Here is a 27,948-nt window from a genome sequence, read left to right as displayed (position 1 = left end):
GGTGGTGGATCTGGGGGATATGGTGGTGGTGGATGTGGTGGTGGTGGTGATGGTGGATGTGGGGGTGGATGTGGTGGTGGATGTGGTGGTGGATGTGGTGGTGATGTGGTGATGTGGTGGTGGATGTGGTGATGTGGTGGTGGTTGTGGATGTGGTGAATGTGGTGGTGGTGGTTGTGGATGTGGTGGTTGTGGATGTGGTGGTGGAAGTGATGGTGATTGTGGATGTGGTGAAAGTGGTGGTGGTGGATGCGGTGGTGGATGAGGTGGTGGATGTGGTGGTGGTGGATGCGGTGGAAGTGGTGGATGCGGTGGAAGTGGTGGATGTGGATGCATGCGGTGGTGGATGTGGTGGTGGATGCGTGGATGTGGTGGATGCGGTGGTGGTGGATGCAGTGGTGGTGGAAGTGGTGGTGGATGTGGTGGTGGTGGATGCAGTGGTGGTGGAAGTGGTGGTGGTGGTGGATGTGGTGGTGGTGGTGGATGTGGTGGTGGTGGATGTGGTGGTGGTGGTGGATGTGGCGGTGGTGGTGGATGTGGCGGTGGATGTGGCGGTGGTGGTGGATGTGGCAGTGGATGTCATGGTGGATGTGGAGGTGATGGTGGATGTGGAGGTGGATGTGGTGGTGAATGTGATGGTGGATGTGATGGTGGACGTGGTGGTGATGGTGGAGGTGATGATGGATGTGGTTGTGATGGTGGATGTGGTGGTGGATGCGGTGGATGTGGTGGATGCGGAGGATGTGGTGGATGCGGTGGTGGTGGTAGTGGTGGATGGGGTGGTGGTGGTATTGGATGTGGTGGTGGATGTAGTGGTGGTGGGTGTGGTGGTGGTGGGTGCGGTGGTGGTGGGTGTGGTGGTGGTGGTGGATGTGGTGGTGGTGGATGTGGTGGTGGTGGATGTGGTGGTGGTGGATGTGGTGGTGGTGGATGTCATGGTGGATGTGGAGGTGATGGTGGATGTGGTGGTGGTGGTGGAGGTGATGGTGGATGTGGTGGTGGTGGATGTGATGGTGGATGTGGTGGTGATGGTGGATGTGGTGGTGGATGCGGTGGTGGTGGTGGATGCGGTGGTGGTGGATGTGGTGGTGGATGCGGTGGTGGTGGTGGATGGGGTGGTGGTTGTGGATGGGGTGGTAGTTGTGGTGGATGTGGTGGTGGATGTAGTAGTGGTGGTGGATGTAGTGGTGGTGGTGGTGGTGGATGCGGTGGGGGTGGTGGAAGTGGTGGTGGTGGAAGTGGTGGTGGATGTGGTGGTGGATGTGGTGGTGGTGGTGGTGGATGTGGCGGTGGATGTCATGGTGGATGTGGAGGTGATGGTGGATGTGGTGGTGGATGTAGTGGTGGTGGGAGTGGTGGTGGTGGTGATGGATGCGGTGGTGTTGGATGTGGTGGTGGTGGATGTCATGGTGGATGTGGAGGTGGTGGTGGATGTGGTGGTGATGGTGGTGGTGGATGTGGTGGTGATGGTGGATGTGGTGGTGGATGCGGTGGTGGTGGATGTGGTGATGGTGGATGCAGTGGTGGTGGATGGGGTGGTGGATGTAGTGGTGAATGTGGTGGATGCGGTGGTGGTGGAAGTGGTGGTGGTGGAAGTGGTGGTGGTGGAAGTGGTGGTGGTGGAAGTGGTGGTGGTGGAAGTGGTGGTGGTGGAAGTGGTGGTGGTGGAAGTGGTGGTGGTGGAAGTGGTGGTGGTGGATGTGGCGGTGGTGGATGTGGCGGTGGTGGATGTGATGGTGGTGGATGTGGCGGTGGATGTCATGGTGGATGTGGAGGTAATGGTGGATGTGGTGGTGGTGGTGGATGTGGTGGTGGATGTGATGGTGGATGTGGTGGCGATGGTGGATGTGGTGGCGATGGTGGATGTGGTGGTGGTGGGGGTGGTAGTGGTGGATGCGGTGGAGGTGGTTGTAGTGGATGGGGTGGTGGTTGTAGTGGATGGGGTGGTGGTTGTAGTGGATGTGGTGGTGGATGTAGTGGTAGTGATGGTGGGTGTGGTGGTGGTGGATGTGGTGGATGTCATGGTGGATGTGGTGGATGTCATGGTGGATGTGGTGGATGTCATGGTGGATGTGGAGGTGATGGTGGATGTGGTGGTGGTGGATGTGATGGTGGATGTGGTGGTGGATGTGATGGTGGAGGATGTGGTGGTGGATGCGGTGGTGGTGGATGCGGTGGATGTGGTGATGGTGGATGCGGTGGTGGATGCGGTGGTGGTGGTTGTGGTGGATGGGGTGGTGGATGTAGTGGTGGTGGGTGTGGTGGTGGTGGTGGATGCGGTGGTGGTGGATGCGGTGGTGGTGGATGCAGATGTGGATGTGGTGGTGGTGGATGTCATGGTGGATGTGGTGGTGGTTGTGGAGGTGATGGTGGATGTGGTGGTGGATGTGGTGGTGATGGTGGATGTGGTGGTGATGGTGGATGTGGTGGTGGATGCGGTGGTGGTGGATGCGGTGGGTGTGGTGGTGGATGCGGTGGTGGTGGTGGATGGGGTGGTAGATGGGGTGGTGGATGTGGTGGTGGATGTAGTGGTGGATGGGGTGGATGTGGTGGTGGATGTAGTGGTGGTGGTGGATGCGGTGGTGGTGGTGGATGCGGTGGTGGTGGTAGTGGTGGTGGATGTGGTGGTGGTGGTGGATATGGCGGTGGTGGATGTGGCGGTTGTGGATGTGATGGTGGTGGATGTGATGGTGGTGGATGTGATGGTGGTGGATGTGGCGGTGGATGTCATGGTGGATGTGGAGGTGATGGTGGATGTGGAGGTGATGGTGGATGTGGTGGTGGATGTGGTGGTGGTGGTGGATGGGGTAGTGGTTGTGGTGGATGTGGTGGGTGTGGTGGTGGTGGTGGTGGATGCGGTGGTTTTGGATGTGGTGGTGGTGGATGTGGCGGTGGATGTCATGGGGGATGTGGTAGTGGATGTGGTGGTGGATGTGGTGGTGATGGTGGATGCGGTGGTGGTGGTGGATGCGGTGGATGTGGTGATGGTGGATTTGGTGGTGGTGGTGGTGGATGCGGTGGTGGTGGTGGATGCGGTGGTGGTGGTGGATGCGGTGGTGGTGGTGGATGCGGTGGTGGTGGTGGATGCAGTGGTGGTGGTGGTGGATGCAGTGGGGGTGGTGGTGGATGCAGTGGTGGTAGTGGTGGATGGGGCGGTGGTGGATGTAGTGGTGGTGGATGTAGTGGTGGTGGATGTGGTGGTGGTGGATGCGGTGGTGGTGGTGGATGTGGTGGTTGTGGTGGATGTGGCAGTGGTGGTGGATGTGATGGTGGTGGATGTGATGGTGGTGGATGTGATGGTGGTGGATGTGATGGTGGATGTGGCGGTGGATGTCATGGTGGATGTGGAGGTGATGGTGGATGTGGTGGTGGTGGATGTGGTGGTGGTGGATGTGATGGTGGATGTGGTGGTGATGGTGGATGTGGTGGTGGATGTGGTGGTGATGGTGGATGTGGTGGTGGATGCGGTGGATGTGGTGGTGGATGCGGTGGATGCTGTGGTGGATGCGCTGGTGGTGGTAGTGGTGGATGGGGAGGTGGTGGTAGTGGATGTGGTGGGTGTGGTGGTGGTGTTGGTGGTGGTGGATGCGGTGGTGGATTTGGTGGTGGTGGATGTCATGGTGGATGTGGAGGTGATGGTGGATGTAGTGGTGATGGTGGATGTAGTGGTGATGGTGGATGTGGTGGTGGATGCGGTGGTGGTGGATGTGGTGATGGTGGATGCGGTGGTGGATGGGGTGGTTGTGTATATTGTCTAGAAGCCTGGTATCCGCAGAGCTGGGCATTATTGACATAACAGCAGTGGCACACAGGTGGGTAACATGCACGTGACCTGGTGACCCTGGAGGCATGAGTGGTAGGACATTGTTACACCCCTACAGTGTGCGTCTGTGTGGTGTGTCCTGGTGCGTGTCTGTCCATTTTCACGTGCATTTATTCTGGGAAGGTCTGTGTGTCTCTGTCAGTCTTTGTTAGAAAATGGTTGAAGGGACATCTGTTGTAGAAGTGTTTGTGTGTTTGCGACTGTTTCCGTGTGAATGCGTGCCTGCGTGTGTTTATCATCTGTGGGAGTCTCTTTGCAAAACAACATGTATGTTCGTGTGTATGTGTGCTCGCACGTGCCTGCGTTAATGTGAATGTGCGTGCTATTGTGTGTAGTGTGTGTGTCTATATGCGTGCAAGTGTGTTTCTCTGTATGTGTCTGTGCGCGCGCGTTTGCACCATTGTGTGCGTGTCTGTGGGCGTGTGTGCGCAGGTAACGGCTTGCTGTGCACACGGTACACACTAGAACAAGTGTTCCCCTGGAGTGTAAAATAAATATGTGTACACTCTTCGCAAATATCCGTCCCGTTTGTCCAAATGAAGCCCGCTATTCGGGTGCATTTTGGGAAAAGGCCGTTTCCTGGACACAGTCTGCAGACGTCTCCCAACAATAGCCCCTTTGCTTTAAAAGAAGACTATGACAGACAGCTTTCTTTAATATGGAAACGTACTTTACACACAACTAAATACAATGTGCAAAATTGTATATACGTTCAGGACTGCAGGTGGAATTACAATTTGGAACACTTCATAAATGGGTGCCACAGAATAACACGTGTTTAAGTCATATATTATAAGGAAAGGTCACAGTGGGCAATAAACCTAAAGAGAGCCTGTACTGATTATCTCTGAGGCTTCAAGCACAATGTTTGCACCAGCAAGCCATACCCTTCAAAATATTAAAACCCCTTTATATCCCTATAGCAAAAATCTGAACAGTTATTCACTATCAAGAAGGTGTGCCTACTGGCTTTGTTAAGGATATCACCAATCAAGGGACAGGATTCCAGCCTGTGGTACGTGTGGTGCGACAATACCCAGAATCCTATTGCCTTTATCAAAATGACATGGACATTTCACTAAAATAAACCGCTCCTATTGGCTTTAACATAAACAAACAAGGCCTATAGCCTTAGGCATGGTCATTTTATTATTTTACGTCATATGGCAGAGCAACTACTAAATTCCCCTCAGCACAAAGTAACACACACTTTACGGCCTTCACAAATGCTAAGAATTCAGTGAGTGTTTTATGCATTTGTGTCAAGCTGCGGCTGAAGGAATTTATTTGCTGAGAGTTCTGCCTGTACCCGATTCACTGGGAAGGTGTTGAGCACTTCAAACTTTGCAAGATAAGGAAGAGGATGATGGGGAAGGGAGAAAGAAGACATCGAAACACTTGCTATAGTAGGTTAGTGTTGGCAAAACCAGGTGAAGGGTAGCATGAGCTTGCTGATTAGCCCACTTACTGCCTCGTCGGTGATGTATGGAACAAAGACAAAGCAAGAAGGAGAAAGTTTGAGGAAAAGGTAGAGGTCACTAAGCAGGTAGTATTTATAAAGGTGTGTGAAATGTGTGTAATTTTCTTTTCTTTTAGTTCGCATACATTTATGAAAAATGGAACAAAATTATATGTAATGATGTGATATGCAAAACTGGCATTTAGTGCTATAGTTTAGTATGACATGCATTATTGTGTCGATTTTTAGGTAGGAAGAGGTCTTTTACACAAACGATAGTGCAAAACTCAGTCTGCAGACGTCTCCCAACAATAGCCCCTTTACTTTAAAAGAAGACTATGACAGACGCGGGGCTCCCGGACACTTGAGGGCATTGCTGTGGGGAGGGGGGGGGAGGAGAAAGGCGACACGGCGGGCAGGGGAGGGGGCGGAGCGGGGAGAGGGTGTGAAAGCAGCAGGGGCCTTTGAAGTGAAGCTAAGCTTCACTTCAAAGGTGTGGGAGGAGTGCGGCTGAGGGAACAGACGGCGATTTGGTGATGTGCACGCGCATTTTAGGTCAATGCGCTTGCGCATTGACCTAAAAGCCACGGGCACAGCACCAAATCGCCCAGTTAGGTAAAGTCTGTTTAAGACGCTATATATCGAGCTCCCGCTCAATGCCCATGCGCATTGAGATAGGTCGCTCGACCTAAAAAGATTGTGAGAAAAGTGAAAGAGAAAGGGATGAGAAGTAGGCAAAAGACTGTTTGGCGAAAGCAATTGTCTTGGAAGGTGAATCGAAATCTAAGTAGTCCATGAAAGAGTCAAGAAAATTTTTAATGGAGCTGCAAGAGTAGATCTTGATGTGAAACACCAAGGTGAGAGAACCTTGGTAGAAGACCACTATTTCGGAGAACAAGTGGGGAAGACTCCATGCTGCTGCTTTACAGCACCAGATATGAGCAAACCAGATGTAAAAGACAAGCAACCAAAACTACATTTTATACGCTGATAAGTCATGTTGGAGAGAAGTAGTGAGTGACGCCTGGAAATCTGAGGGAAAAAGTTAAATTCACCTATTCCAATGTCATTATATAATGAGTTAGATATTAAAAGAGAAGTATGAAGTAGCCGGATGACTATGTGCTGCAAAGTGTTGTGTACCAATAGTTTAGCATAATGATGTACTATACATTGGTTGAAATTCAAAAGTGCATTCTTAATTCGTGCAGAGGAGTAGAGTGATAATCCTGCAGTAATAGTGTCTTAAATTCTGCAAATAAATCGAAAAAGAGTGCAAATAATAAGAATAAATAACAATAAGAGGTGAATACAATTATCTTTTTGTAAAGCTCGTCTTATGGGGGTTAGTAATTTTACCAATAAGGATGAAAAAGGGCATAAAGCGGTCAAGTTTGAAACCTATGGAGTAATGAATCTGAAGTTTGCAAACATGTAAAACTGTGGCTATAATATAGAGCACCTGAAAAGGATGAAATAATTGGTGCTTTGGTCATAACTGTGAAACTTAGGTTTGTAAGACTGCTTCTAAAAAATAATTATGTGACGCAAAAGGAATGTGCATCTCGTGTGGCCTTTAAAAGAGGGCAGGTGATGTGACCAGTTTTAGAAAATGGCTGATATCGTAAGGTTCCTGGCAGGACAACATTTATGTAAGGAAGAGATCAATAATCAAGGTCATTCATTAGGCGGGTAGGAGCTTACCGATACAAGTTAGGATTGCGATGTCAGTAAATGCCATTGCGATATGTTCCTTGGGATCAATAAAATCTAATGGGTTGTGAACACTGAAAGAGCTCATAAGTAACATGTCTTGCACTTATGACAGGGCTTGACTCATGAAACCTGTAGAAAGGACACATGATCCAGTTACTTTCAGAAGTGGAGGAGTTTTCACTGGTGAAAAACTGAGGTGGAGTGCTCCCAACAATGTTGACTAGTAATGGAAAACTGGAAAGGACGTCAGTGAACAGGTTAGGGTATATTATATGCTGGTAATGCACGTCCAGAAGGTGGGGCGGTGTTTGGAGCCACATACTATCTCCTGGTGGCACTAGAAAGCTGTTGGAAAATCTTTTCCCTAGCCAGTCTAACCCCTGAAAAATAATCTTTTGGTGAGGATTCTGAAGCAAGCTGTATGAGTATTCTAAAGAACAAATGAGTTGTACAAAATTAACAATCTTGTGACACTGTTAGTCTTAGTAATGCCATGCTGACGGCTCAGCCTTCATTCAAAAACAGATTGGCTCTAAATATCAAGAAGGAAATTGGAGAAGGCACACATGTGCATAGTTAAGTTGAAATTTGCTGTGCATGACATGAATGTCTAGTACTAGTATGCTAGCTCTGTTTTAATAGCATCAGAAACAATGACTGCCCTTCCGCTCGGTGTCAGAGGTACCTGCAGGTTGATAATGAGAGCCTTCAAATTTGGAGTCAAAGTTTAAATTAAAGCAGGTTTTATTACTTTACATGAAATCAAGGTGGCTCAGACAGGGAGGTTCAATGATCAACTAACATTTATTTTCTCCATTTCCTGGTGACTTTGGAGGGGTGGACTACCCAGCCCGCAAAGGGAGGCTTGGCATCAGAGGTGTCACCGTCGAGTTGTAATCTGCTACCACTGGGACTGACTAGGGCCACTCCTTAGCTGAATAAAAATTATAATAGTCTAGGTAGCTTTTCACATATGACTGGGCTGTTTTTGCAATCTCGTACTAACTGATCCCCATACATGTTGCAAAAACACTGTCCAGGGACCAAAATCTTGGCCTTTTGCTGGTGTCGGACAGTGCTGTTCAAGCAAAATAGACAGGTTTTTTAGCAGAACCAAATTAAGCAGATGCCACATCACCCTTTGTGGCCAAGTTAGTAAGCGTTTGTGTAGAAGACGTAATAATTTCCTTTAGTTCTGTTAAGTATCAAAAGAAACTCCGCATAGAGTCCCTCATATTTACTTCCAGTGGTATTAGAAGCATGTGACACCTGGGAAGAAGTATAATCTATGGCAACATTAGACGTAAAATGCAAAGTGTTTTGCTGTTCGCCCTATGTGGGAAGGGTATGCCCAGATGTGGGTCTCGTGCTCACTACGCCACTGAAGTGAAGCTATCCTGGCTGATGACGGCTGATAGCCAGAAACCGGTCCTAGGATGCTTGATTCTGGTCCAGGGAAGACGCGGCTTGGAAGTTCGGCTGGACTCTTCCCATGAGGCACAGGGTCAACTAATACAAAGAAAGGGCCCCCTGAGAACTAATGTGAAGCAGACAAGCAGAGGAAAATACAAGGTACAAAATCACAAAATTGTCTGCCCCCTCCTGATACAGAAATGGCTCATAATGAGTCCGCAGTTTAGAAAAAAGCAAAAGATGAGCTCACTTAAGCTAAAACCAGACAACTAAATCAATGATTACAACATAGATGTCACAAAACTTATTTTTATATTATTTATTATTTTATTTTTATTTTTTATTTTAGCATAATTCATTCAAAGTGAATAAATAGTTTCATAACATCATAAATTAGAAATACACACATCTCATCAATGTCTGCCCGCAACACTCCATCAACCATTCAGCACTTAAATACAACTCGCCATACTCTAACACACTCACACAGTCATACTCCTATACCCATCTCACATTCTACGCTCATCATAGATTCGGATGTAGCACCCTCCATCTGTCCTGCTAGGTCTCCCGAGATCACACAAGGAGGCCAGAAGATTTAAATGCGAGACAGGGAACACGCCTAGGCACAGGGTCAAGACTGATTTGCATATGGCCATGTCTGACCTGGGGTGGCGTGGTGAGCAAAATAACGTTGGATTAAACCCAGATCTGTGACTGGGGATGAATAGGCAGAAAGGTGGTGTAGTGGTGACGGGCACACCACAAGGGGCTGTTCAGTGACATTCCTTCTGTGCATTATTTACACAAATTCCCACCCCAAAGAATGTTCGGTCTTAGGAAAACTTATTGGGTGACAAGAAGAATTCATTTTAAGGTTCATGCTCCCGATGCAGAGATGTCTTGCATGTATAGCACTGGTAACATGGCCCGGGTTGCTTGAAAGACCTGTGTGTAACCCTGCACCACAGACTTGATTGAATAAAAAGTTTGGATGATTTATGTGTCTGTTGCAGAAAATTACATGCAATTTGTAGGTCACAGTTTTTAGGTCTCGGCCTGATCCAGCAAATTGCGCGGGTCTGGCCGAGACATTTAGTAGCTGCTTTTAAAAGTGCTACCAAAGCGGCCACCAGCTTGCTATCACGGGCGCGCGTGAATGCCCTCCCCTACCCCATTTATGATGCATTTCAGTTGACTTTAACTCCCTCTTTAGTCACTTAAGGTTTATCAGTGGATCGGTTGGCTGGTCATAAACACCTTCAAACATTTTACATATCTTGTATGCTATATAAATGATTACACATCCGAGTGCTTAACGTTCTACAAAGCACTCATTCTTACCCGCACAGCGCTTGGGCCTGAGTGACGAGGTATGTTGCTGAACTTGGAGACAAGGTTTTGCAGCGTGAATCTTTCTTGATTCACTATGCTGTGCATATTCTGCGGTCTTGTGGTTGGGTCCGGATTCGTAGTCTTTTCTTTGTTTTTGTTTTTTTTTTTGCTTTTCGTCGCCCAGGTGGGCGTGGGCGTCGGCGTCACCCCTTCTTGGGTGTATTTCCGGTGAAGTCGGCATGCTTCCTGCGGAAGCTCCCACCCTTGGGCGCCATCTTCAGATTCTTTTTTCCGCGGTCGGGTCTGGATCGTTCCCGTTGGGCTCCAGACATTTTTGGAGAAAGTGCTAGGAAAAGATTGAAATTGGAGAAAATATCGAAGGAAGAAGACTGAAAACCTTCGCCGAACACTGCCCGGCGAAAGGAAGGAGAATTCATCGAGGACTTCGACGATCGTCGACGTTCGCGCGGCCAGGGAGGCCTAAACACTCGATGATGGACAACACGCCGTTCAAGTTCTGCCCTAACTGCCACCACAAGTTTGCTCAGAAAGACCAGCACCCGGTTTGCAACCTTTGCCTACCGGTAAAACACAGAAGCGAAGACTGCATCGCCTGCTCCGTCTTCGCCCCGAAGACCCTTCGTGTAAAGAAGAGCCAGAGGGTAGCGCACGCCACCCTCAAAGGAAAAGGCCCGACGCCATCGCTGTACGAGCTGGGGATGTCCTCGGAGGAAGAGGACAACGCTGCCGCCGAAGACGACAGCTACACAGTCGTAGAGACCGATTACACGAAGACATCTGATAAGGTAGGAGACTCTTCGTTCCACAAGAGCACGAGAGACTCCGAGTCTCAAACACGAGGGCAAGACCCCAAAAGCGCCGACGCAGAGACACCTCACGTCCGCGGCTACCCACAGGCCCAGCGGATCCTTTGAGAAGGAGTCCCTGGCGCCGAGAGCTGCTGAGCAGCAGAAGTCGCCGAAGATCGTCCCCGAAAAAGGACCGATCGACGTCGAGGGAGAAAGACCCTAAAGCTTAGACGCCGTACAGGGACCCGAAACCCAGTTCGTCGTCAAAGGCCTCGACGCCGAAGCTCTGGCAGCTGAGCCAGGCGCCGAAGAGAGTGGCCGAACAATCCGGCGCGGACAACGCGGCCGAGATGGAAAAGAAAAAATGGCGACTAGAAGCCGAAATGGAAAACATCTTGCAGCGGAAAAAGGATTTCGACGCCAAGATGAGAGCCTTCACGATTCCCCACAAGACCAAGCCGCCCATGCAGGAAATGGTCGAGGAGGAAGAGGAACAGGTCGAGGAACATGAGCCTGGCACCGAAAGGGTCGACGACCAGGAAGAGGACGAGAATCCCTACGAGGCTTACGGCTATGAGGAGGAAGAGGACAGCAGGTTGGACGCCGAGTCGGCCACCTCTGACCCGCAGGAGGAGGATTACCTGGATGTCGACACCGAAAGCCCAGAAGAGGCGGTCGACACATACCCCTCGAGGCCATCGCCGCCAGACGACATCGGAGCTTACAACTCGGTGATAAGGTCGGCGGCAACAGCTTTCAAGCTCAAGCTCGACGAGGAGAAGCAGAAAGCGGACTTTCTCCTCGAGACATTACTCCCCACGCAAACAAGGAGCCAGTATCTACCTATGCTCGACAGCGTCTTGGCGCAGGGGATGGAAGCATTCAGGGAGCCCGCAACATGCAAGGCAGTCACTCCCAGAACCGAAAAGAAGTACAAACATTTATCAAAAGACCCAGCCTACATTCGAGGCGTGGTCTCAGCGGACTCCATCATCACAGCCACAGCAAGGAAGAGGGCTAACGTGGCCACCACTTCTGGACCTCCTCCTGATAAGGAGAGCAAAAGGATGGACTTAGTGGGCAGAAGGATCGAACGGAATGCCGCGACCCAATGGCGCATGGCTAATTCCAATGCCCTCATAAACAGGCACATGTACCAGATCATGGAGGAGCTAGGAAAACTGGTGAAAGACCTACCCCAGGAGGCCAGGCAGAAGGCCGAGAAACTGGTGGAAGACGGGAAGAATGCGGCAAATTGTTGCCTCAAGAAGGCCCTGGATGGTGCAGACACCTCCAGCAGGCTCATGATGATGGGTGTCACGGAAAGAAGACACGCATGGCTCAGAATCTCGGGCTTTAAGCCTGAGGTGCAACACAGCATCTTGAACACTCCGTTCAACGGCGAGACGCTGTTCGGGACAACAGTTGACGACAAACTCAGTCAACTAAAGAAAGACAATGAAACTGCACGATCCATGGGAGCTTTGCAGTTCAGAGGCAACAAAAGGGGCACCCAGTCACGGAGGCCCGGCGGAAGAGGTGGAAACCAGCCAGGTACTTCACACCAGGCTTTCCAACAGACGCACCAGGCTGACTCGTAGGCGCAACAGAGTCAACAGAAGCAGTCCTGGCAGTACCAGTCAAGGGGCCAGTCCTTTCGAGGGAGAGGAAATGGACGTGGACAGCATAAAAGAGGGGGCCTGCAGCCCGCCTCTAAATGACTTCAGAGACACCCATGTGCCCGCCCACAGAAAGGTTCCCGGGGGGCAGCACGTACAAAGGGGTCAGGACACAATGGACAACTACCACCACGTAACACCAGTGGTTGGAAGATTAAGATTCTATCTCCAGGAATGGAGAGAGATCACATCAGACAAATGGATTCTAAACATCATCCAATAACGGTACTGCTTAGAATTGGAAGGAAGGCCAACAAGCAGGAGACCAAAGCGAAAGCCACTAACAAACAAACAGCTACAGCGGCTTCAGGAAGAAGCGAGAGAGCTCCTTCAAAAGGAGGCCATAGAACGGGTTCCCTTCAAAGAAAGAAACAAGGGAATATACTCAACGTATTTCCTCGTGCCAAAGGTCGACGAGACAATGAGACCCATTCTGGACCTCAGGTTCCTGAACACATTCATAAGAACACAAAAATTCAAAATGACCTCCCTGCAGGAGGTGCTACCGCGATTGCAGATCGGGGACTTCATGGTCACGATAGACCTCAAGGACGCCTACCTGCACATACCAATGAACGTAACGCACAAACATATGCTCAGGTTCACGGTCGGAGACAGCCACTACCAATTCACAACACTAGCCTTCGGTCTAAAATCGGCGCCGAGGGTCTTCACAAAGTGCCTATCGGCAGTCGCAGCGCACCTACGAAGGAAGGGAATACACGTTTATCCTTACCTGGACGACTGGCTAGTGAAAGCAAACTCGTACTAGAAATGCAAGAAAGACGCTCATACAGTGACAAGAATGCTGATAAACCTGGGGTTCTCCATCCATTGGAAAAAATCATCAATGGAACCGGAACAAGTAAAGATCTTCTTGGGGGCACAGATCAACACCTTACAGGGCAGAGTGTTCCCCAGCAACAAGAGAGCAGGGGCCCTGGTGAGGGAAGCTCGCCTCTACCGGAAGGGACAAGCTCGGACAGTTAGATCCTGGGGATGATGGCATCATGCATCCACCTGGTACCAAACGTACGACTTCACATGAGACCCATCCAAGAATGGCTCCAGGAACAATGGTCACAAGCTTCAAGGAGTTGGGAGGATCTAGTGGTTGTGACGCACGCAGTGCAGAAGGAAATGACATGGATGACCATGGAGAACATAGCAAAGGGAAAACCTCTTACACCCCCAACTCCAACAGTGACCATCACCACAGACGCATCCCTGATGGGATGGGGCGCTCACATGGAGGAGCTCAAAGTCAGGGGTCTGTGGACACCAGCAGATGCGTCGAAGCACATCAATTATCTAGAATTGAAAACAATCTTCCTTGCATTGAAAGCCTTCCAAACAAGACTGTACAAGCAGAGGGTTTTGCTGCAGACAGACAACACCACAGCGATGTTCTACATCAACAAGCAAGGTGGAACACAGTCGACTATGCTTTCGACACTGGCGCAGGAGATATGGAGATGGGCCACCCCCCTCAGGATAGACCTACTGGCCATACACCTACCAGGGAAGGAGAACATTCAGGCAGACTGGCTGAGCAGACAGACATCGACATCCCACGAGTGGGAGCTCAATGCCCAGGAGACGAAGTGGTTGTTCAACAAGTGGGGAACGCCATCAGTGGACCTGTTTGCAACACGCCAGAATGCCAAATGCCAAAGCTTCGCATCCAGAGAACCCGAAGAAGGGTCCCTTGGGAATGCCCTATGGATAGATTGGTGCGGGACATTTGCTTACGCTTTTCCCCCGATACCACTGATACACAGAGTACTGAGCAAGTGCAGAGCGAGCAACATGACCCTGATACTGGTCGCACCACAGTGGGCCAGACAGACCTGGTACTCGCAGATCATGGAGATGGCACAGAGTGCACCCCACAGATTCGGCAGAAGAAAAGACCTGCTCTCCATGCATAACGGAGAGGTACTGCACCCAGAGCCAGAGAGCCTGAGCCTAGTGGCGTGGCTCCTGAGGACATAGAATTCGCACACTTGAGACTGCCTGAGAGCACCCTCAGGGTCCTTCGGGAGGCACGAAGGCCCAGCACACGGAAGTGCTACGGGGCAAAGTGGAAGAGATTCACAATATGGTGCAGGAAGGAAAGACTTCACAATAAAATGAAGAAGGACTCCACAGTGCTAAAATACCTCACGCACTTACTGGAGAAAAAACTCAGCTCGTCCTCCTTAAGAGTCCACTTGGCAGCGATAGTCGCCTATACAAGGGGTGAGATGGGCAGGAGCTTCTTCACGTCACAGGTTGTGAAGAGATTCCTGGAAGGAGCGAAGAGGATCGCACCACCCAAGCGGGTGCCACCACCGGCATGGAACTTGAACATTGTCCTGACGGAACTCATGAAGGAGCCCTTTGAACCGCTCCACAAGGCCTCACTAGAAATGCTGACCATGAAGACAGCTTTCTTGGTTGCTATAACGTCCCTACGCCGAGTGAGCGAGCTTCAAGCGCTAACGCTGCAGGAACCATACATACAAATACACAATGACAGGGTTGTGATGAGGACTGACCCACACTTCTTGTCAAAGGTGGTGTCCAGATTCCATATGAACCAGTCCATACAGATACCGAGTTTTTTCCAAAAACCAACAAATAGCGCAGAGCGAGCCCTTCACACCCTAGACGCCAGAAGGGCGGTCATGCACTATATCGAGAGGACAAAAGGACATAGGAAGACAAAGCAGTTCTTCGTGTCATTCGCCAACAGTTTCATGGGTAAGGCTGTAACAAAGAACACTATTGCAAGATGGATCTCGCAAACAATCCAACTCTGCCACAAACGGGCAGGGCAAGAACTAGCAGAGGGACCACGTGCCCACTCCACTAGGAAAGACGGTGCGACGATAGCCTTCCTGGCTAATACACCCATACAAGACATATGCCTGGCGGCAACATGGGCTTCAGTGCACACATTCACGAAGCACTACTGCGTGGATGTTCAAATGAACAAAAAAGCACAAGTTGGACAAAAGGTGCTCCAGCACATATTCAAGAACCAAAGCTCATCTTCTACCCAGCCACCACAGAAATGAGAAACCGCTACAAAATCTATGCACAGCATAGTGAATCCAGAAAGATTCACGCTGCAAAACGAATAGTTTCTTACCTGTCGGTGTAGTTTTGCAGCTTGATGATCTTTCTGGATTCACTAGCGAACCCACCCACCTCTGCCAGAAAGATGAGGCTGGAGAGAGAAAGAGGTGGTCAAAAAAAAAAAAAAAAAAAAAAACAGAAATGACTTTATATACAGAGCGGTTAAAAGAAGTTTCACCTACATAGAACATTGCCATCACTTCGGAGACTAAAGAAACACGGAAAAAAAGAATCCGAAGATGGCGCCCAAGGGTGGGAGCTTCCGCAGGAAGCATGCCGACGTCACCGGAAATACACCCAAGAAGGGGTGACGCCGACGCCCACCTGGGCGACAAAAAAAAAAAAAACAAAGAAAAGACTACGAATCCGGACCCAACCACAAGACCGCGGAATATGCACAGCATAGTGAATCCAGAAAGATCATCAAGCTGCAAAACTTCACCGACAGGTAAGAAACTATTTGTTCTTGTTGGTTCCATGGGCTCCAACTGCTCCCAGCCAAACACTATACTGGAACAAAAGGAATTGGTGTTTTTCCTCAAAGTGAACCATGTACTGCCAGGCTATGCCTCCCCTTGCAGGCTGCCGCACCGCACAGCGAAGCAGACGGAGAGTACATAAACTCCCTGAGTGTTTAAACAGTTAATTACATGCCTGATGCTGAGTGTGCAGTCTTGTAGCCTTATGGCACTCAAGAAAAACCGGCGATTCACCCTGTGTGTTTTTTCACCAACTCAGCGAGTACTCTCAGTAGACCTAGTTAGTGCATGTGATTTTGTTCATGTTCCTCATGTTTTTGTTAATTTTCCTTTGTTGTGTAAACCCTTCACTGAGATGTAAAAAAGTTCACACACTTTCACCTGAGTCACTTAGGGAGAGTTTACATGCGTTTACAATGTTCAGCATTTCTGAGAAGTTGCATTTTTCTATATTGCTTTATCTGGTTCGTAGTTCCACATGAACAAGGAGTGGTTTTCAGCAACGCACTATTAACAATTTATTGATTATTTACACAGAGTTTACTTCACTGAGTCCATTGTACCTTGGCTTAGGGCACACAGTATAGTTACCCCACATGGCTGCTAGGCGTTTTCCCGTCCTGTGCTGAGATATGCAGGATGCCATTATTCATGACGAGCTGGCCTTGTCATCCGCGCACGGCAGGTAAGTGCCATGACGAGCCCAGCTCGTCATTAGCTTCGAAGGGGTTAACATGTCAAACACATTAGTGAATCTTATTTTGACCATGATTACTGTTTAGATTGTTTTAGGATACACACAATATTGGTTACAATTAGATGAGATTTTAGAACAGGAGTGCCTCTTCGCAGCTTTACTCCATCTACTCGCCTCCAAATGCAGCTACTTAGCCGACTAGAATGGCGATGCAAGCCCAAGGGAGCTCTGCGGACAAGACTGCGTGTGCTTCCCACCCACCTTCTGTATGGTTTGCTGAGGCAGAGCTCGATACTGGAGGAGGCTAAGATGCGACGTATATAAAACCTAGTGCAAGGTTTCATAAACAAGTGTGTTTTCAGTGATAGTAATAAACAAAAGATCTGAAAGAGACAATTTGTTATAGCTTGCTTACCTTTTCAATTACCCCAGGTGTCAGACTGGATCCGGAGAATTTCTTCGTCAGTAGTACACCAGTGCTTCGAAAGGTGGCGTCTGTCGGCTCCGCTTTCGTCGTTGGGGTCGTGGTCACCGGGATGATGCTGTGGTAGATACTTAGACGCTGCCCTCGCCCCCTTAAGTCCGCTCTTTCTTTTTCCGTGCCAGCCAGTGCAGATCCGTAGAGAGCGTTGCCTCCAAACACTTTTTGACTGCCTTTTTTGGACACTGTTTTTTAGTCCTTTGACTCCTGGTGCACATTAGGGGTGCCCGGTTTCAAGGCTTGCTGTTCCTGCTGAAAACTGATGTCGGTGATTGATCCACACCGCGTGTGCCTGTGGTGTCTGGAACGCGACCGCGATCCCAAGTCGTGTTCTGACTGTCGGACCATGAATCCAAAGTCTTTGCGGGACTGGTCCTGAAAGCTTCTCGAGGCCCGGCAGTCTGAGCCGTTCGAGGGACCGGTTGCGGAACCACCACCACTACTCTTCTTCAAAGTCCTGGCACTCCTCAGGTAAGTCGTGGCACAAGAAGTCGAAAAGGTATTGTCGCTCTACGACTAATTCCCCGTCCGTCAACTGACGCGTTGAGGGATGCTGGTGATGCTGCTCTTAATACAGAGCCTGAAGGGTTGGCTCCGAGTTTCCCTCCCTTTCCGGAACCCTAAGCGACCCCTGCCCAGCTTTGAAGTTTACGAAGCGATGCACGCCATCTTTGGGAAGCCCGACTCCGCTGGCGCTCCTCCTGGCCCCGCGGATTCGACTGGGGGCCCTGGGCCTTCGTCGCCCGCTGCTTCGTCCTCGGCACAGCAGGGTCCCTTTGGATCCAGGACTGGATCTGTATCGGTGCCGGTCGACCTCATAACCCCTCCGCCGGCGCTGATAACACCAGCACCAAGCCCAGAGCCAACGGCGGTTGTGTCCCTAGCCTGCGTCGACCCCGGTCCCTCCCCAAAAGTGTACACGGAGCCGGACCGGCGTCGGCGGGTACTTTTGTACCCCTTTTCCACCCTGGTTCATTGGTCAGGCCAGATTGGCCACCAGAGGAGGCTGAGGAGGACTGGGAGGGTCTTGAGACCCTTTAACTGACCAGTTGGAGTATGATCCGGACTGGAGAGAGGAGTTAGGGGAGGCCAGTGGTCTGGATACCTCCCCATACCTTTGCATGTTGTTTCCCCCAACCATGGCTACGGAGGAGGGAGCTTCTTACGCAGTGGTGTTGCGTAGGGCGGCCGAGGCTCTCAACCTCAAGCTACCTACGGTGGTGGTCAGGACGAACATCCGGACAGAGGTGCTTCTACTGGCAGGGACCTCTTCGGAGCCCCTACTGCCATTTAATGAAGCCCTAACTGACATCCTTTTGGGCACCTGGTCCAGGACCAACACAGCAGCTCCTGTGGATGGGATGCTTGCCCGACGCCATCGACCGGCTCTGGGCGTCCCCTCTTTCCTCTCCCAACACGCCACCCCTGAGAGCTCGGTGGTCTGAGCCTCGATGTCCAAAGGCGCATTCCATTTGATAGGGAATCCAAATAGCTGAACCATCTTGGGAAGATGTTTTCTTCCTCCAGCTTGGGACTGCGGATGGTAAACACTGCATGTCTGTAGGGTCCTTACAGCAATCTGTGTGGGATACGGTAGCGCAGGTGCTGCCTCAGTGTTCGGAAGAGGCCCGGACTATGCTCTCCCGTGCAGTCGCCGAGCGGAGAGATGCAGCCAAGTTTACTATACGATGTGCGCTGGACACCCCCGACTCGCCAGGTAGGATGATTTCCACGTCAGTAGCCCTTCTAAGCTATGCCTGGCTGAGGTTGACTGGCTTTTCCGGGGATGTACAGGCTACCCTGATGGGCATGCATGGCCGTAGCCTCTTCGGCGACAAAGCAGACAATGGGCTTTAGCGCTTCAAGGACTCTCTGGCTACGGCCAAGTCCTTGGGCCTATCCACCACCCGCCCTGTGCAGTCCGCTTTTCGTCCCTTTCGTGGCTACGGAAGGGGTGCCCCGCCACGTACCACCCAGAGCCACAGGCCGGCGCAAGCTGTTCAGCCCCTGCACGGCCAGGGACGTTGTACCCACTGTCGTGAGTCTGGGGGCCAGCAAGCAGGTCAGTCCACCACTACCTCCTCTGCAGCAGCCTCCAAACCCTCCTAGTCCGACCTTTCAGGGCCATCGATCACCAGTGGGCGGCAGAATCCACCATCACCTCCCTCACTGGCGCACCATCACGTCTCACAGGTAGGTTTTGCCAATAGTCCGAAGAGGCTACTCCCTCCCCTTCGAGACTACCCCCCAGCTATGCCACCTCGGTACCATCAAATATAGGAGGATCACCTGGCCCTTCTCCAACAGGAAGTTACAGCTCTCTTGGCCAAGTGAGCCCTTTAGCAAGTTCATGCCCCAGAAGTAAGTCGTGGTTGCTATTCCCACTATTTTCTGGTGCCCAAGAAGGACAGAGGGGTGCGTCTTATCTTGGATCTCAGCAATGCCATCCGCTTCCTCCGGAAAGGGAAGTTCAAAATGTTGTTGCTAGCTCAGGTCCTATCTGCCCTCGACCCTGGAGACTGGATGGTAGCGTTGGACTTGTAGGACTCTTACTTTCACATTCCGGTCCTGCCGGCCCACCGGCGTTACCTGCAGTTCATGGTAGATCATGAGCCTTTGGCCTTACCAGCGCCCCTTGTGTGTTCCCGAAAGTGATGGTGGTGGTCGCAGCTCATCTGCGCAGATTAGGGGTTCCAGTCTTCCCCATCTCGACGACTGGCTGTTGAAAGCAGGCTTGCCCAGGCAGTCGTTTACCACCTCCAGACTATGGCGGACCTCCTGCATTCGCTGGAGTTCACTTTCAACATGCCGAAGTCCCACCTGACTCCCTCTCAGAAGCTCCTTTTCATTGGAGCAGTTCTGGACACAACGCAGTTTCGGGCTTATCCTCCCGAGCTCCGAGATATTTGGGCTATGATTCCGATCTTTCAGTCTCTATACCTGTTTCGACCAGAATGACCCTGAGGCTGCTGGGCCTCATGGCCTCCGGCATCCTGCTAGTAGATCATGCAAGGTGGCATATGCAGGCTCTGAAGTTACAATGGCCACAGTACCAGGGGAATCTGTCAGATTGCGTTCAGATCTTGGAGGGAACTGCACTAAAATTGCAGTGGTGGCTAACGAATCAGGATTGTGTCACCGGCAGATCCCTCTCCCTTCCCCAACCGAAGTTCACAGTGGTGACTGATGCATCACTTCGGGGTGGGGCGGCCACATAGGATAGGCGGAGATCAGAGGCCTCTGGTCTCCGGCGGAGTACAGACTCCACATTAACCTTCTGGAGCGCTGGGCAATCCGTCTTGCACTGAAAGTCTTCCTTCCCTCTGTCTGGGTAAGTGTAGTGCAGGTGTTCGCAGACAACACCACTGCCATGTAGGGTTACCAACTGGCATGGTGCAAATTCAGGACGGTCAGTGTAAAAATTCAGGTCAAAGGGTCAAAATTCAGGACAAAAATTCAGGACAGAAGGTCAAAATTCAGGACAAAAATTTGGGACAAAACATAAGTTTTACAGACATATCTGAGGAGGTGGCACAATAATATATAAGTAAGTAAATAGACAACCAAAATATATACAAGTCAAAATAAGTTTATGTAAGGGTGAGCCAATGGTGCACTTCACAGTTTTTCAGTCTGCGCGCAACTTTGGAAAGCGAAATCGGGCCCATTCTGCAATCAAGATTTGTGCTAGTAACTATAAACATTAATAAATAGTATTTTTTATTTGTATGTTGAAATCTGTCTTTTAAATGTACAGTGAAAACGCTGTTATTTTATTTTTATTTTCTCCAGCATGGTGCCAAGACAAAAGCAGAATGCTTTGCCCTAGTCCCATGCAGGAGAAGGCACCCCACATGCTGTCACTACAATTGGGCCCATTGTCATTCTATAAGTGCTAATCAGCTGCACTCTCAGAATGACAATGGGTCACTTCACAGTCTGCACGAGGGAGGTCCGGGAGGGGCCTCTGCAGGCAGCCTCTTCAGTTGAAAGGCACCGAGTGAAATCTTATAAACTCACGGGGCCTCTCGCATGGGAAACTGCATTCCTACTCAGATTTCCCATTTCGATTTTAGTATGATGTCTGCAAGGCGTCCGTAATTTGAGATCCCCAAATTACGGACGCCTTGTGGACATCATACTAAAATGACGGACGGACGATGTGGTACTTCAACAAACAGGGTGGGGTGGGGTTGTGGACCCTATGTCAAGAGGCTCTCCGTCTCTGGACATGGCTGGAACATCAGGGCATATCCCTGGTGGTTCAACACCTGGCAGGTTCACTGAACGCCAGGGCATACGAACTCAGCCGCAGGTGCATGATGGATCCCGAATGGCGCCTTCACTCAGAGTTGGTGCAAGGTCTATTTGCCACCGAAGAGAACGTGCAATGTCAGCGGTTCTGTGCATTGGAATTTCCATGGCGGCACTTGCTCGGCGACGCTTTACGTCCCCAGTGGATTTCCAGTCTTTTATACGCCATGGCGCTAACCACTTCTGCCCAGAATGCTGAAAGAGATTAAGCGCAACCAGGCCCAAGTCATTCTTGTGGCTCCGGATTGGGCACGAAGAGTCTGGTACCCCGAGCTATTACATCTGGTCATCGATCCTCCGATCCGACTGCCTCTTCAGGAGGATCTTCTGTTGCAGCAGCAGGGGACGGACCTCCAACCGAAGCTGTCCAGCCTCCACCTCCTTGCGTGGAGATTGAGGGGCTGCTGTTGACAGCCTTCGACCTTCCTCCCAAAGTCTGTAATGTTATCTTGGCAGCCATGCGTCCCTCTACTAGAAGGTACACACCTGTCAATAGAAGAAATTTGTGGCATGGTGCACAGCAAAATCTGTGGATCTCCTCTCGGGTCCTCTTTCTAAGGTTCTTTTGTTCCTCCTTTCTTTGGTCCCGCAGGGCTCTACTCTAGGCACACTTAAGAACTATCTCTCAGCCATCTCAGCCTCTCTTCGACTGCCTGATCAGACTTCTCTTTTCAAGTCCCCTATTGTAAATAGATTTCTTAAAGGCATTACTCATATCTTTCCTACTATTCCTTTCGTAATGCCTCAGTGGGACTTGAACTTAGTTCTGATATATCTTCTGTGTGCTCCCTTCTCTCTGACTTTTAACTTTAAAGACTGCTTTTCTGGCCATCACCTCTGCTTGCAGGGTGAGGGAGCCTCAGGCTCTGTCCTCTAAGCCTCCTTTTCTTGCTGTTCATCTGGACAAGGCTGCCCTATGAACCAGACCTACCTTTCTCCCCAAAGTGGTTCTGTAGTACGGGATCTCTGTGTATAGTCATAATCTAGTGAATAGTCCCGCTCATGTGCGTGGACCCCGGCAATCAAAAATAATCAATTAAGTTGTCAAAAAATTGCAGAACTGCAAAGACACTTAAGAGAGAATTTAAAGACAAATAATGCAGCCTATATCCACAAGCTACACTGTCCAGTACTTAAACTAGAACTTCCACCAAAAACACCACACATACAACACAGCCTGCCCAGTTTCCGCACAGAGAAACTTGCCTCTACCAGTAAAAGCCTCTGGAATGATAGAGAGGAAGGCCTGGACAGACAAGCCCCATAGGCTGTCATTATGTGGCTTAAATAGGATACTGTGCCTTTAAGAGAACTTTCCAGAACTTCTCCCAGTATCCCAGAATGCACAGCAGGTCCCATTTACTTTCAGTTCTTTTTTCCGGCTCCTGCTAACAGGACCCTGGTGCATTGAGCTCTCCCTTTTTCAAGGGTTTATTGGATTTTTTTGCACATTTTGGATTTAAAAGTGTTTTCAGTTTGTGTCTTGGTGCTTTCCCTTCACTCCTGTGTGTTTGTTCAGGCTTTTTAGGGCTCTAAAATGCCTGCTCTTTTCGACAAATGCTCAGCATGTGGGAGGAAGAAGGCCAAGACTGATCCACACGAGGTCTGCATCATCTGCCTTCCTGAAGCACATGTCCCTGAAGAGTGTGACATCTGCAAGAACCTTTCTGCAAGGACTCTGAGGGAAAGGCTGAAGATTATGCTTCAAGGCCTGGAGGACAGACGACTGCAGGCTGCAGGTGTGTCTGGGCAGACCGGGAAGGCTCCCTCTGCCTCTGCTGAGGCCTCTGCGGGGCTCCCCAGAGGCAGGAAGACCAGCAAACGGTCCCGGTCTCCGTCGACGTCGATTGCATCGATGACGACGTCGAGAGGGATGACTACGGTGTGTTCACAATCTCCCCGGGGCTCCGGGTCGAGACGACGGGAAAGATCGACATCGAAGGGCCGAGGTAGGCTTCCGTCGAAGTCCCAGTCGACAGCCTCTTCGTCGTTGACGTCCGCGTCGAGCCATCGACGTCGAAGAAGGCATGACAGGCTTCGGCGCTTGCCGTCGAGGCGACACCGCCGTTCGCCGTCGAGAAGACGATCGGCGTCGAGAAGACGATCGGCGTCGAGGGGATCCTCGGCGTCGAGGTCCTCGAAGGAGCGGTCGGCGTCGAGGAAGAGCCGACGTTCGCCGTCGAGGTCTGAACGTTCGACGTCGCGGAGGCGGCGCTCAGCGTCGAGGAAGAAGCATTCGACGTCGCTGAGGCGGCGATCGACGCTGGAGTCGCGGAGTTGACATTCGACGCCGGGGACACGACGCTCGGCTTCGAGGAGGAAGAGATCAGCGTCTAGGAGTTGTTCCAACTCGCCTAAGAGGCGCAGAAGGAGTTCTTGCGCCAGAAGTCACGCTGGTTCTAGTGAAGAAACGATTCAGAAAAGGGGGTGGTGATGAACAGAGTGTCTGAATTAAGCAGACCACTCTTACCCAGTCCAAAGATCAGGGCTTGATCCATCACCGTTATTTATCTCACTGCACCATCCCAGCTCAGAACCTGGCTATATGAAAATCAGTCTGTCCCTGGCCCAGTGCATCATGGGAACAGGGCAGACTAAACTACCAAGCCAATTCACCAGAAAGGAGACAAGCTACCGGGGACCGGTTTCTGGCATTTCAGCCGTCTTCGGCCCGGCTTGCTTGAATCCTGATGGAGCAGTGAGAAAGGGACTCATGTCTGAGTATACCCTGCCACACCTATAGTGGCCAAAAACGATTCAGAAAAGGGGGTGGTGATGAAGACGGCTGAAATGCCAGAAACCGGTCCCCGGTCGCTTGTTTCCTTCCCAGTATAAGAATTGGCTTGGTAGTTTGGTCTGCCCTGTTCCCATGATGCACTGGGCCAGGGTCAGACTCATTTGCATATAGCCAAGTTTTGAGCTGGGATGGTGCAGTGAGCTAAAAAAACAGTGATGGATCAAGCCCTGATCTTTGGACTGGGTAAGAGTGGTCTGCTTAATTCAGACACTCTGTTCATCACCACGCCCTTTGCTGGTTCTAGTGGAGGGCGCCGGAGAAGGCGATCACCTGCTGGAGTGGCTGGTTCACAGTCCCCTCCCCCGAAGAAGTCACCAGGCTCGGTGTACTCAGTGGTTTATACACCACCTCGGCCAAAGGCCCCTCTTCCCCCTGTTCCTAAGGAGGATCCTCCCATCAAACCTCCGCTTCCGCCACTACCTCCCTTAGGACAACCACCACAGCTTCCGCCTCGTGGGCCAGTTCCTCGGTCGGAGATGCCTCCCGTTCCTCCGCCAAGGTCGACGCCACTGCCTCCCCTTCCAACACCACCTAAGGGGACGCCTAAACCGAAACCTCATTATAAGCCACGGAGGAAACCTCCAAGGAAACCTGCGGAACGTCCACGGACTGGGAGGTCGCGTTCTCGTTCCAGGAGGAGGGAACGATCACGCAACAGGTCATCCACGAGATCGAGACGACGCCACAGGAGGCACAGGTCTCGTTCCCTGACGAGGTACTCAGAGACCAGGGACTACTCTCCGACTCTGTCGGAGTCACCAGAGACGAGAGTATCGCCGGTGGACGATCTGGTGTCCTTTCACGACGTCCTGTTAAGGGGTGCAGCTAAGTTGGGCATCTCGTTGATGGTGCCCACTCCCAAGACGTCGGTAATTTTCGAGACGCTGCACCAAAAACATCGGTCTCGACCATTACTGCCACTGGTGCCAGGCCTGGAGGATCCGGCCATGGACCTATTTCTCACCCCGGCGGTGACTAAGGCGGCCCACTCGAGGCTACAGAAAAAGTACCGGGCTCCTGATTCGGATTCGGCCTTTTTAAGAGTGCAACCTCCTCCGGACTCTGTGATAGTGACAGCGGCTCGTAAACAACATGCCACCACTCCGTCATCCACGGTCCCACCGGATAAAGATGGATTCTGCTTGGAGGAAGGTTTGCGGAGCGTCGGCTACGTCTACGAAGGCGGCCAGCGCGACGGCCCTGTTGGGGTGCTACGACCGCACACTCTGGGAATCCCTCCAGCAGTTTGCGGAACACCTGCCTCGCGACAAAAGGGAAGATTTCCAGGAGGTGTTAAATGAGGGGATGTTGGTGGCGAATCAGGTCATCAGTGCTGCGGCCAATTCTTCCCTTCTGGCGGCGCATGTCTTCTGCCATGGGATTAATCAGAGACGACACGCTTGGCTCCGCCTCACGTCGTTAAAACCTCACGCCCAACAGAGGGTTGCCAATTTGCCATTCTCTGGCAAAACTCTGTTCGGGAAGCATGCGAATGACGAAATAGCCCGCATGAAGGCTGAGGCTGAGACGCTCACGGCTGTGGGCCTGGAGAAGCCCAAAGAGACTAAGAAGTCCTACCGACCGTTCCAGAGGCGGTTCGGCGGACAGGGCAGAGGGCGTGGCCAACCTTTGGGACAGCAACAATAGCAGTTCCGAAGGCCGTTCCAGAAGCGTCAGAAGGGCAGAGGAGGCCAACAGTCTGCAACAGCGACCAAAGGCCCGGCCGGGTCTAGGCCCTGAGCGCTTACTTCCCCTACATCCGTTACCCACTCCGGTGAGGGGGGAAGCGTTCAATTTTTTCTAGCAGAGTGGAGAAAAATTACTCGGGGCAAGTGGGTTCTGAATATTGTTTGAAATGGATACTGTCTTCAGTTCACCAGCCCGCCTCCAGCAATTCCGCCGATCAGCTCGCAGTTTCAACTGCGCGAGCTTCAGGCGGAGGCAGATATCCTGTTAAGAAAAAGGGCGATAGAAGACGTTCCTCGGTCTCAGAGAGGAAGAGGTCTATATTCCCGGTTCTTCTTCGTTCGCAAGAAGGACAAGAACGAGTTCAGGCCCATTCTAGACTTAAGGCAGGCAAACAAGTGGATTCTCAGAGAAAAGTTTTGCATGCTGTCGTTGCATCAGATTTATCCTCAGTTGCAACAGGGAGAGGCTGTGTGCTATAGACCTACAGGATGCTTACTTCCAGTGCCCATTGCACACAAACACAGGAAGTTCCTGCGATTCCAAGTCGGCGCCAATCATTATCAATACACAGTACTCCCATTCGGACTGAAGTCTGCGCCGAGAACATTCTCTAAATGCATGGCGGTGGTAGCAGCACACCTGAGGAAGAACAAGGTGTTCGTCTACCCGTACCTGGACGATTGGTTGATCAAGGCCTCCTCCTTCTCGGAAGCTCGAGCACACTTCCAGAAGATGTGCGTTCTCTTGAACAAGCTGGGATTGCACATCAACATGTCCAAGTCTGTCCCGACTCCGGTCCAATGCATACAGTATTTGGGAGCCTCCATCAATACGCTGTCAGCAAGCGTGTCTCCTTCGGAGGAGCGACCCTTATCACTCCTTTGGAAGGCTCAGGCTCTTTTGACCACTCCATCTACAACATTGAGGACGGTGTCTTCTCTACTGGGATCGATGGCCTCTTGTATCTTCCTAACGCCACACGCACGACTGCACATGAGACCGTTGCAAGAGTGCTTGGAGGACCAGGGATCAGAGGAAAGGATCTTGGGACGACACGATACGACTGTCTCTGCATGCTCTTCAGTCTCTGAAGTGGTGGTGTTCGGCGGAGAATCTCCTCAGAGGGGTTCCCTTCCACAAGGACATTCCCACGCAGACCGTTGTGACGGATGCTTCCCTCCACGGCTGGGGGGCGCGCTCCGGAGCCCTGCAGATTCAAGGAACGTGGTCCCCGATGAAGTCCACGTATCACATCAATTTCCTGGAACTCAGAGCTGTTCACTTGGCACTGAAGGCCTTTCATCCGCCCTTCCAGACCAACTCTCTGCTTGTACAGACGGACAATACGACCACGATGTATTACCTCAACAAGCAGGGGGGTTCGAGATCACGCACTCTGTCGCAGGAGGTGCAGGCGATCTGGCACTGGCTTCTGGCCAGAGGACTGACTATAACGGCTACCCATCTGCCAGGCAGGTGTGCAGAATGTTCAGGCGGACGCACTGAGCAGACTGATTCAGGAAAATAACGAATGGGTCGTAAACGACGAAGTACTAGGAGAAGTCTTCCCAAGGTGGGGGACTCCAGACGTAGATCTGTTCGCCACCGCCAAAAACAGCAAATGTCGAGACTTCGCCTCCAGGTACTACCAGCAGGGGACGCTGGGGAATGCGCTATGGATCGACTGGTCGAACAGCTTTCTGTATGCTTTTCCACCCATTCCCCTGATTCCGGCGGTACTCATCAAGTTGGCCCGGTCCAGGGCGAGGATGATACTCATTGCCCCGGAATGGCCCAGGCAGTGGTGGTTCACGGACCTGCTTCACCGGTCTCTCCTTCCTCACATACGGCTGCCGTGCAGGCCGGACCTTCTCATGAAGTTCGGGGGGCAGATGTTGCACCCCAACCTCTCGTCTTTGAGTTTGGCGGCATGGCTCCTGAGATAGTGCAATATGGCCATTTGAATCTACCTGAAGATTGCATGGACATACTGAAGGAGTCTAAGAGGCCTTCCACTCGGACTTCCTATGCTTACAAGTGGAAGAGGTTCTGTATCTGGTGCAAGTCCAAGAACTATGACCCGACGACGTGCAAGGAAGATGTCATCCTTCCTTACCTTCTACATTTGGCGCAGT

The 27,948-nt window shown here is 51.2% G+C and overlaps 1 protein-coding gene and 1 pseudogene across 2 annotated transcripts in view; both read left to right on the top strand.

Moving 5' to 3' along the window:
- The window catches only part of CDCA2 (cell division cycle associated 2), a 394,307-nt gene that overhangs the window by 336,342 nt on the left and 30,017 nt on the right, over positions 1-27,948 (top strand). The gene's annotated exons all lie outside the window — the stretch shown is intronic.
- Positions 12,655-25,771, top strand: LOC147679986 (uncharacterized; annotated as a pseudogene).

The sequence above is a fragment of the Lissotriton vulgaris genome, chromosome 11 (genome assembly GCF_964263255.1).
Source record: "Lissotriton vulgaris chromosome 11, aLisVul1.2, whole genome shotgun sequence".
Classification (NCBI taxonomy): domain Eukaryota; kingdom Metazoa; phylum Chordata; class Amphibia; order Caudata; family Salamandridae; genus Lissotriton; species Lissotriton vulgaris.
The sequence above is the reverse complement of the archived record's forward strand: the minus strand, read 5'-3'. Positions and strand labels throughout refer to the sequence as shown.